This window comes from Dendrobium catenatum, unplaced genomic scaffold (assembly GCF_001605985.2).
Source record: "Dendrobium catenatum unplaced genomic scaffold, ASM160598v2 original_scaffold_61322, whole genome shotgun sequence".
Lineage (NCBI taxonomy): Eukaryota > Viridiplantae > Streptophyta > Magnoliopsida > Asparagales > Orchidaceae > Dendrobium > Dendrobium catenatum.
Window position 1 is genome coordinate 1,510,471 of NW_021379772.1, and position 12,087 is coordinate 1,522,557.

Here is a 12,087-nt window from a genome sequence, read left to right on the forward strand (position 1 = left end):
AGGGCTGTGGCGCTAGCGGGCTGCGTGCTGAGAGCGGCTTGCGTTTCGCGGGCTAGCTCTGGTGCGCTGTGGGCGCACGCACGGCGGTGCGCACTGGCACTAGGCAGGAGGGCAACTTTGCGGCAGGTTGGGCAGTGCGGGCACCATTTTATAACGGTTCGCGTGTCTACCCGGCAACCCGTCTGGTCGACCCGAACCCGACCCGTTTTTAAACGGTTCAATTTCTGGAACCCGAACCCAGCCGTTTTGAAATCGAGTCGGGTCAAACCCGAAATTTCCGAGTTAGGTTCGAGTCGGGTCTTTGTGTCGTGTCAAATATTGACACCCCTATCATTAAGGAATTATTTCAATCATATGTATATAATATTATTTGAAAATAAAAAAAAATTGCTCATGACTACTCATTCAAATCTTCTTACATTAATGTAAGAGCAAAATATGCATATAAAAAGAACTATAAATGATGTTTCTTTATTTTTCGAGCGAAATATAATTATATAAGGATAGGTATTTTAACAGTAGTTTCATCAAAATGAACTTTTGTTACATGCTAATAAATTTGAGTCAGTGGAATGTACATTTCACGTGTATATAAAAATTTGATACGCACAAGTAAAATAATTAAGACTAGAAAACTGAAAAGGGGATAAAAGCACAATGTCTGGCCCAGTATAAAAATTCATTATATAGTGGTGATATAAAATCATCCATTCCTCACAGTTGAAGATATGATTAGTACTGAGAACAAATATCTGAAATTTTTTTCTATGAGGATTATAAAATTAAGTGTCCATAAGTAGACAGTTAACACCAATAACAGAGCTTGATTTCTCTATAAAATTACAAAAGTATGATGTTCATAAGTAGATAGTTAATACCTAATAATGAGGTTAAATCTTGATAGGAATCTGGAGATGACGTCGATTGCTAGCGGTGGTATTCGACAAAGCTAGAAAATGCTAGAGAGTTCTTAATTCTCATAGCTAGGGTGTCAATATTTGACACGACACGAAAACCCGACCCAAACGAAAATCAGGTCGGGTTCAGGTTCATGAATTTGACCCGTTTGAAAAACGCGGTCGAGTTCGGGTTGACCCGGCGGGTTGCCGGGTCCACCCGCCAACCCTTTTGAACAGACCTGCTCGCGACCCTGCCCGCTGCCCGCGACCCTGCCCCGGCTGGCCGCCCAGGTGCACGCCGTCCGTCAAGCGTAATGAGGCCGCCCGCGCGTACGCACCCGCTCGCCCGACTCACCGGCGCCGCACCGCGCCCGCTCGCCTCGCGCCTGCTGCCCGCGCGCACCCATGCACTCGTCCGTTGCGTCCGTGTCGGTCAACCGGCAACCTGCCGGGTTCGTGAGGTTCGGATTTCCGACCCGTTTTCCTACCCGGGATCGGATGTTAAAGTCGACTTCTGAACCCGGGTCAATTTTCGGGTTCAAACACCAACACCAACACCGTACCCAGAAATTGACACCCCTACTCATAGCTATTGGGTCTCTCCCTTCATGTATAGAATAAGTTCAATTTATAGCTTTTTTAGATTAACATTTGAATAATTAAATTAAAATCCAAAAACTCCATGACATGGTTCATATCCATTCTCCTTGATTTGAAGTGTTTTTTTTTAGTATTTAAGTGCCTTAATGATGTTGAAATTGAGTGACCTTGAGCTTGTTGGATTTATCTCGTTCGAGCGGCTAGAATGATCATAAACACGTAAAATGAATGTGCATATGATCAAGATTTTAATTTCAAAAATTGCCTCGAGATTCATGCAAATCATATGAATTTTTTAGAGTCATATCAATTTTAAAACACAAATGGCCGAAATAAATATAAATAGAAATATTTGAACAAATACATGCATTAATATGAGACATATTATTCATTTTATCATTTCAATTTGAAAAATTACTTATAGAAATCAAAATCGATTATTTAAAATAGAGCAATACCTAATTGATGAACAACAATAAATATAATATATATATATATATATATATATATATATATATATATATATATCTGTGTTAAAACCAAATTTATTTTTATATTTATGTAAAATTAAATTCAAATTATATACATTTCATCAATCAAATTATAAAAGTATACATTTTATTTAATTAAAATAATTATATTTTATTTATATAATATCATATTTGATTATTTAATAAATTAATACTTAACCAGCAAAAGATAAATGGGATTTATAATTCTTAAATATATATTATAGATACACACACACACGATCTTCTAATTTTTAAATTATATTAATTTTTATTTAATATTAACTCATTTAAAGCGTGTTATACAATTTCAAGCATATATTTTAATATGATTTAGATATTATGTGCTATATTAATAAATATTAAATTCTAGTTATTTAAAATATAAATAAATAAAAAATTTTGTGATATGTATATTATAATAGTTTTTTAAAGTTAATAAAAAAATACGGAAGAATAATTTGTTATGCCCAAAACTATTAAAGTGTTATTAATATAAATAAAATTAATGATAGAAAAAAATTACATAGACAACATTCAAAATCTATTTATTTATATAAATGCCCTCAAAGATGATTAATAATTTGGCGGACCCCGGGCTTTTCAAGTCCGAACTTCCTGCCAAGGAATCTAAACCTCGTCGAGGAAGACAATCGAATGCAAATGACTAGGAATGCTACCCCCAGAAGAAAATGAGCGGAGGAGGCCTCGTCGATTTAAATCCTAAAGCCGTTGCCATTCGCAGGCCATCACTTCATTCTATTATCGGGCCTGTCCTTTGTTCCCAGGTATTCATCAGATTCTCAGCTTTCGATTCTATCCTGTTTCATTCCTCTTCGTCATTTTTTCACTGAATTGTGATTTTTATGTCTTTCTTCACATATGCGTTTCATTTCTGCTGCAACTTGTGGGATTAGTGAGTTCATTGTTTGAATTCTCTATTTTTTGCGGCTTGGGGCTTGTCTGCTGATATCCTGTTTTATAAGAGACACATATGACCAGTTTAGCTGGTAAAATTGGGAGTTTTTGGGGCTGATCAATGTTTTGGAGTAGATGTGTTGAGGATTTGGATAGCCGTTGTTAGTCTGATGTCAGTTGTAGATTGTACTGTTTGGATGTTTGTTTCTTTATTCAAGATTTTTAAGGGTAAACTCCTTAAATATGTTAAATCTCGTGAATGGTGGGATTTAAAAAATATTATATGTACCCCAAAACAAGGCTAAAATAAGATTGATTAAAATAGTATGATTTAAAATACCCAAAGTTCTATTTGACAGGATTTAAGTTAAGTCTTTCTTAAATTTTGCCTAAAAAAGGACACCATACAACCCCTTAGTAGGATTTATGTGAGATTTGGCCTAAATTTTCCCAAACCATTATAAGTGATTTTTAAATCCCGCCAAAAGTGAATATTGGATTTAGCAAAATTTGATAAATCTTGGATCAAATTCAGGATTTATCAAATCCTAGTAATACTGGGATTTATGAAATTTACATCAATGCAATTTGCTAATTTTCCTTAAATCCTCTAAATTGTTTTATATGAACCAAAAAAGCTTGAGGTTTGATTGGATTTAAGAATTGGGCAACCAAACAGTTCTATAATTACCAAATTCTATTAAATCCTACTTGAATTGGATTTGTCAAATCCAGATTTACAAAAAATCTACCTTTAACCAAACTGGTCCTATGGTTGTTGGACAATTAGCTTGATTAAAGGGTTGGATAAACCATTTTCTTCAGTCCCTTGAGATTTTCTTGTGATTTACAATTTCTATACTAGTAGTGAGTAATTGCATTTGTATAAAAGAGTTTGCCTATTTCTTTCTGTTAAGCCACTTGTTGGCAAGTCTTTTCCTTTTATTGGAATTGATCAGTCATCTTTCACACACTTGTTTTACACTCATTTGTATAGAGAAAGTAAAATTTTCCACTTATAATTAGAAAATTTAAAAGATTTAGGATCAATGGATTTAAACAAAATGTTAGTGCACAATTTTTTCATAAATTGTATTGCAATCTATGAAATAAGGGTGGACAATCAATAAATTGCCCTAACAATAAAATAAATCTCAAACTATGTGCGCAATTAGGATTTTAACAATTGCCAAATAGGAGAGCTAGGTGTATGATACATGTTAAATCTCAGTCGTCCCTTGACACTTGATCCCATAGCCAGGATCGGGATCCATGAGAGGCTAATTGGATCATGTCAATCTCCTTCCATATTTGGGTGTCTGATTTAGGAAGAATTATATTAGGGCAATTATGCATGATTCAATTATTTATTTCTTTATTAAGATATCTTGTATGGCTATATAAATAGGGATAATTTTGTGCAATAAATCAAGTCTTTTCTCTATCCAATTATATCTGAATTTAACATGGTATCAGAGCATAAGGAGATATATATCCTTGAGTCCCACCACAGGCCTTTATTATGGTTGTCGTTGCCAGATCTTCTTGAGTATAGAGAGGATGAACCTTGGCGTCTTCGATTCCTGAATCATAGGAAGTGGAGAGGAGCAAGCGGCCTTCATTTTGAATGGGGTCAAGCCTCTTTTGCATGCATTCTTGCCTATTCAGAAGCAGAATCAAGCATATGAGTATTTTTCGTGCATGTGCTTGGGAAGGGCCAAACTCCTGCAAGGGACTAAGAACTTAGCAATCCTTATTTCCGTACCTGTGACCTCCCTTGTGCACATACGGGACAAGAGAGGGAGCGAGTTCGACTGAGTTGGTGAAGTATTCTCGCGTGCTTAGGAGTTAAATCAAACGTTTGGAAGCAGAAGTCTCTCTGTTTGCATCTAAAAGGAAGAATCAAGGTTTCCTCTGGTGCCATGCCTTCATTGCTAGCTTTCTAGTGTTGTTGCTACTACTCCTATAACCAAACAACCTTCATTGCTGCCCTGCACCTTCCTAGTTTGATTAATATAACCTTCATCAGTACTTTTGCCACCGCAATGTCTGAAGTTAATTCCTCCCAAAGTCTTATGGAGGACTCGATGGTGTACCAAGGAAGATGAGATCTCTAAAATATGCAACAGTCCAATCGCTTAAATGAGAAGAATTACTTGAAGTGGTCTCAATTTGTGAAGACATACTTGAAAGGGGAAGAAAAGATGAATAAACTATTTGGGGTAGGAACAAAATAAGAAGATCCTCATTTTTGGGCATGTAATGAAGTAGACTCCATGATCATATCATAGTTGTGAAATTTCATGACTCCAAAAATTAGTGGTACTTTCATGTTCCTATCTACTGTAACAGACATATGGGATGCCGTTGAACAAATCTTCTCAAAAACTTGGGATGCTACACATATTTTTGAAATTAAAGTTAAAGTGAGAAGCACAAAACTAGGAAGAAAGGTTGTGACTGAATATGCCACACTCTCAAAGTTTGTGGCAAGATCTTGATCACTACAGATGCATAGAGACCAAGTGTCCGGAAGATGTACAACAACAACAACAACAACAACATTAAGCCTTTATCCCACTACGTGGGGTTGGCTACATGAATCCTTTTTCTCCATTGTCCTATTAAAAGTCAAATTTCTCGTTAATCTAATAAAGAAAGGTCATTCCTAATATTTTCTAACCAAAAAGTCTTTTTAGGTCTACCCCTACTTTTCTAACATAAGTCAATCTAATACCTCTATACTCTCCTAACGCGGGTCATCGCAAGGCCGTCGTTTTATGTGACCAAACCATCTAAGGCGATCCTCTCTAATCTATCTTCTACTGGAGCTACTCTAACCTTTTCACGATAATGCTCATTTCGTATCCTATCTCTAAGGGTAAAGCCACTCATCCACTCTGAGTATCTCATCTCCGCCACAACTTAACTTAGTTTATGCTTCTCTTTTAATGGCCAACATTCGGCACCATAAAGATGGCAGGCCTCACACCATCTTATAGAATTTCCCTTAAGTTTGAGGGGTCATTTCTATCACATAACAAGTCCGATGCTTCCTCCACTTCAACCATCCAACTTGAATTCTGTTGATAATATCCCCATCTATTTCACCATCACTCTGAACAATAGATCCAAGATATCTAAAACGTGTACTCTTATTAATGACTTGATCGCCCAAAGTCACAATCCCCTCACTAGGTCTATTACTACTAAAATTACACTCCATATATTCCGTTTTTGATCTACTCAAGCGAAAACCTTTAGTCTCTAATGTTGACCTCCATAATTCAAGTTTACCTTCAACTCCCTATCTAGTCTTATCAACAAGAAGAATATCATCAGCAAAAAGCATACACCAAGGTACATCCTCTTGCAAATGTCTAGTGAGAACATCCATGACTAAAGCAAAAAGATATGGGCTTAAGGCTGATCCTTGATGTAACCCAACCGAAATAGGAAAATACTTGGTCAATCCACCTTGTGTTTGAACACAAGTAATAGCTCCTGCATACATATCTTTAATGATTTGAATATAAGCATTATTGACTCCTTTCTTTTCAAGAACTCTCCATAGCACTTCTCTTGGAACTTTATCATATGCTTTTTCTAAATCAATAAATATCAAGTGTCCAGAAGATGTAATTATCCTAAAATGCTTTATTGACAAATTTAGAGCGTATGAATTTCTTGTAGGATTAAATACGGAGTTTGATCAAGTTAGAGTTCAAATCTTTGGCAAAGAGGGGACATATTCACTAAATGCGATCATTTCTCTCATTCGTGTTGAGGAAAGCCGGCGCAGGGTAATGTTGAAACCAAAGGTTGTTGAAGGTTCAACAATGATGACTACCAAAGAGGCGTTCATGGAAGGAAATAGGTAAGGATTCCCCAAAATCTAAAGACAAAGACTCTCTTTGGTGAAACTATTGCAAGAAACCAAGACACACAAAGGTGACATGCTTGAAGTTACATAGAAAGCCTTAAAGTAAGAAGCTCTGTTTAAAATTAAGCAACGAGAGGCGCGCCTTTGCGCAATTCTTCCCAAAGGCGCCTCGAGGCGCACACAATTTGGAGCTTGAATGAGGCGTACGCCTCACCCTGTGTGAGGCGCACCTCAATGGCACAATTGCGCAATAATGGGTGAGGCGTACGCCTCACCCGTTGGCCCCACCCTACTTAAAATGACTCATTTTTTTCCCTACACTCGTTCGTCCCAGGCTTTTCCCGATAAAGCTCCGCCCGCAAGCTCCTGTTCGAGAAACAAAGCCCCTCCCGCATGGTCGGCCACCCTTCCCGCCGCCTCTCCCGCCGGCGCCGCCTCTCTCTGGCGAACTTGAAGTGTCCGGCCGCCTTGTAGGAGAAGTCCACAAACGATTTTATGTATTTTTTTTTAGTTTTTGGTTAGATTTTTGAAGTGAAAGAAATTCTAAGGTTTTAGATTTTTTTGAATTATTTTGTGTGATTTTTTATTCTTTCATTAGGGATCATGGTTATTTTGTGTGATTTTCGATTTTCATATATCATTTAGATGTTTTTATTGTAAGGTACAATATTGCTATTATTTTCCTGCTATAATCCTTAATTTTTAATTTACGCAATTCTGTGTCCGTGAGGCTTACGCCTCAGACCGCCTCGAGGCTTACGCCTCGCCTCACGGACAAAAACCGCCTCGAGGCTTATTTACGCAATTTTAAACCTTGGTAAGAAGTGAAACCAAAGAAGTGGTTAAAAGGGGACATCATAAGCTAACACCCATAAATGATGTGCAGCTTCAGAGAGCTCAATATAGAAGATATTGGTAAGCTAAAACAACTCATGATATTCCTTGAAAAACCACCTTCATCTTCTTCTCTTGCACTTTCAGGTAAGTTTACTATATCAAGTGGATTAAGTGCCTCTAGAAATTATTTGAAAGGTTTATGGATTGTTGGCTCAGGAGCCAAATATCACATGACACGCTCTACTACCCACTTCATCAACTACACTTCTTACCAAAAGTGTTACACTCGAGATTTTGTGAGTTTTTAGAGTTTTATTTTTTAATACCTGCGAGACGTCAAAGACAATAACGAGGCGGCAAGAGAATTTGCGGGGAGCTCGAATGCACCAAAAAGATTTTTTATTTTCTCTTTACTTTTTATTTTTTTAAAAGAAGAGAGAGAGAGATTTAGAGGAAGAAAGTGGAAGAGAAAGCTAGTGAGAGAGTGGAAGAGAGATTGTAAGTTTTCCTCTATCAATTTAGAGAGAAATTGAGGGGGTGAGGTAGAGAGACAAAGAATTGTAAGTGTTAAAGATAAAAAGATAGAGGGTGTTTTGCCTTTGTGCCACTATGTAATATGGGTGTCCTTTTCAATTAATTTTGACATTCTGGATGGCTTGGCCTAGTTTGTTTTACCAATAGGCAACATTCAAATGACTTTTGCGTGACGTCACATCCATAGTTTATTATTTTTTATCATATGGCTATTTGGCAATACCAATAATCATTTTTGGGTATTTTCAATATTTTGGCAGCATCGACACAATCCATTTTGTGAAACAGGTGATGATTGAGCGATTTAACATGATATCACATCCATTGTTCACCATTTTCATCGTGATCGGTTGAGTTGAGCTTGAGGGGTACTTCTTTGATAATTTCAATATTTTAGACTTGTTGATGCAGTACATTGGGTGAATAGATGATGTTCAGTGATTTTGACTACAGTCAAGATGTTTTAAACCTGTTTCAAATGAGTCACATTCGTTGTTTGTTGTTCTTGTTACGCTCAGTTTTAATTGAATGGGGGATGCATACGGAGGACAATAAATCCTGCAAAGGAGCACATTCATGTTGTATATAAAATACAAAGGTATCAGAAGAAAAAAACTTGGAAAAGGGTTTTTCTTGAAGAAACAAACTAACGTAAGTATAGAAATTTTCATTGATGTTGATTGGGTTGAATTTGTAACTAATCGTAAATCCATATCTAATTATTACTCATTTTTATTGAAAAAATGTCACAAAGAAAAGTGAAAAATAATCTTTCATTGTTGGGAGCATTAATGATGTTAGGGCCATGGCATGGAATTTGTGAAGGTATGTAGCTTAAGCATTTTCTTGATGATTTAGAAGTTCCCACACTAGCATTAATGATAATGAGGTGTGATAATTAAGATACTATTAGTATTTTTAAGAACTCTATATAGGACTAAACTCATTGATATTGACATACTTTATAAAGGAGAAAATTGAACGAGTAAATATCATTGTCAAACTTTAATAGGACATCAAATTACTGATATTCTTACTAAGGTCTTAAGGAAATACAATTGGATACACTTATTTCCAAGTTGATCAATATATACTCTTATCTTTAGAGGAAGTGCAGAAATAATGAGCTCATTCAAGATTCTAGACATCTCTCCATCAAATTAGGGAATAGTTCTAGAGTATTGGTTGCTGGCGGGAAACAATCTTGCGTTGGTTTGGAAAGTATTAAACCAACTGGGAGAAATTAGGAACCATTTCTTGAAGATCTGAAGTTGGGAGCCATTTCTAGAAGATTTGAAGTGAGGAACTATTTCTAGCAGATCTTTAAAAGAGACAGACAAATATTAAGAAAAAAAAAATGAAAAGTCTCATTATAGCAATAAACAACATGTCCTTGCCATTAATTAGTGGCCCCCAGTTGCTCTAGTAACTTATTTTTATGTAACGAGCTATATATATATATATATATATATATATATATATATATATATCACTACATTTGTGTTTACTGTTTTTCCAATTCTTTCTTATGGCTGGCTATTACTTTCTATTCTATCCGCTCTAATTTGTCATTGTATCTCTTATAAATTTATCTCTCTCTTATACCTACTGAAATAAGAATAATGTAGTATTCTTCTTATATTTTTACAACAATACCTTCTGCACTATATATCTCAATAAAGAAGACAAAAAGTAAGTTCCCCTGGCTTGAGGTAAAAATTCTCTACCTCAAAAATGCCTATTATAGGAACAGAGATGATACTGTGTCACTCTTATGCAGTTAGAAAAGTATAAGACTGTTTGGCAACTTATTTCTCTTAACTTGAGCTTCTGAGTTCTTAAGCTGCTGACACATAAGATTATAGGATGCAGGTCTGGTGGAGAAGTGATGGCAAAAAAGAAGGAAAGGGTAAAAGAATGATTGAGGCTTGGCCAACCAACTGGACATTAACATTGATCCTTGTATCAAGAATTATCCTTGATAAAGAAATGGGAAATGGTAACATAGGGTTAATTGTGAGAGGCTGATAGGAAATAGTCACCTCCAAACAGAAAATTTGTTGTTTTTTGAAGACAAAACAGCACAGGACAGCGGCAACTAGAGGAAAACTGTAGAAATCTGAGAGAAAAACGATAGATTCCACTAGTAAACGAAGAAAAACAACAAATCATACAAGTTTCTTTAATTCGAGAGGAAGAAACGACTCTCCAAATCCCTAGTCAAGTGACTAGAGCCCAAGCACAAGGAAGATCTCAAATTTTAGATTCAAATTCAAGATGAAATCCTAATTCTAACAATAGCAACTAATTAAAGCCAAAGGATAAAGACAAATTCTCTAAACAGGCCCTAATTCAAATTTTTCCCTCCAAAGCAATCTTTAATCAAGATGTGGGCCCCATAGGAGCAGCCGACCCCTTCTCTCTCCATTCGCTGGGTCGGCGACTGTAGTAGTAAACCAGTCCACTATGGACCGGTTCAATAGAAGCAGTCGGCCCCTCTTGGGCTGGCCTAACAGAGGCTTAATGGCAATGGAAGTCCTTAATCTTTTTCTTTCTCTCCTTCTCTCTATCTCTCTATCTTTCCTCATTCTGATAGATAGATGGATGGATGAGAGAGAGAGAGAGAGAGAGAGAGAGAGAGAGAGAGAGAGAGAGAGAGAGAGGAATTGCAATCTAGTCAAGTGTCTTCCAATCTTTGTTTACTGAATGGCTCCTTTGTTTCCGTCAGATGTTGTACAATTGGCCATGTCCTTCGCTGGAAATCGTAGAACACATCTTGGACTTCAACAAAAATTATATAAATTAGAGGTTTCATCTTTCTAGAGTAAAAACTAATTATACTGGACTTGGGTTTGTGTATGCTAGAGCATTTACAAAACTTAGGTAGTTGCAGTTGAACTTTACTAGCAACTTATATTATACGGAAGGTATGTGCTGTTGTTGCACGAAACTGAGACATTGAAACAAATGGACTACAAATATGTTAAACCTCTGCTATGGAAATTTGAAATATGCTTGAAGGAGATTAATAAACCATATGAACCATATCCAATCTTTGTTTTAATTCCCATCTTTTTGGTATTTAATTTTCTTATTGGTCGAAATGAGAATTAAAACATGTAAAAGAACGAACCATCTGATTTCTAGTTTAAAATTCCAGTTTAATTGATTTTATATTTATATATAACTTAACAGAGAATTTTTTATTTTTTATTTTCCTCAAAAGAGCCTTGCAAAACTTAAAAAATATATTATTCACCTAGATCGAGGTATAAGGTACCTATTGTTTAATCTATACCACATGCTTCACACATTTGTTTTCTAAATTATTTAAATTGAGAAAATTATTTATAGCTATAAGATTCACCTTATAAAGAAATTGGTAAACTTGAAGACGAGCTGAACATGAAAACTGCAGTTACCATTTATGTAAAGAAGCGAGCGTAAATCACTTATTCTGGTGTGGAGGGCTTAAGGTTTCATTTGCCGTCCTAATTTCATTTCATTTTGTCAATAACTTTATTTGGGTTGAGGTTGTCTACTTTTGTTGGGTTCGTCTTGCATTTTCTGAATGGAAAATAGTTTGAAACCTTCAATTTTTATTAGTAAAATGTGCAAGTTGGATGTGTAATTTCTTTGACAATGTTAAAAGCAGAAATTCCATTGCTATTATTCTTTTTAGTATCATTCTGTTACGAATCACCAGGGAACTAGGGGTGTCAATTTCGGGTCACGGGTTGGGTTCGGGTCGAACCCGGAACTGACCCGGGTTCAAACGGGTCGACCCTAACCCGACCCGGGTAGACAAACGGGTCGGAAAAAAAATCGAACCCGGACCCGACTCGGCGGGTTGCCGGGTTGACCCGACCCGATCCAGTTTGAGTTGCCGGCTCCGGAACGACGGTGG

General features: G+C 36.3%; 1 protein-coding gene across 2 annotated transcripts in view; it reads left to right on the plus strand.

Annotated features, from left to right (window-relative positions):
• Positions 1-2,612: 2,612 nt before the first annotated feature.
• Positions 2,613-12,087, plus strand: part of LOC110112958 — a 28,889-nt gene continuing 19,414 nt past the window's right edge. Inside the window, exon 1 of one of the 2 annotated variants that reach the window (XM_020845365.2) lies at positions 2,613-2,796. The gene's annotated coding sequence lies outside the window, so the exon portion shown is untranslated. The remainder of the gene's footprint in view (positions 2,797-12,087) is intronic. The other variant, XM_020845364.2, reaches the window with a different exon arrangement.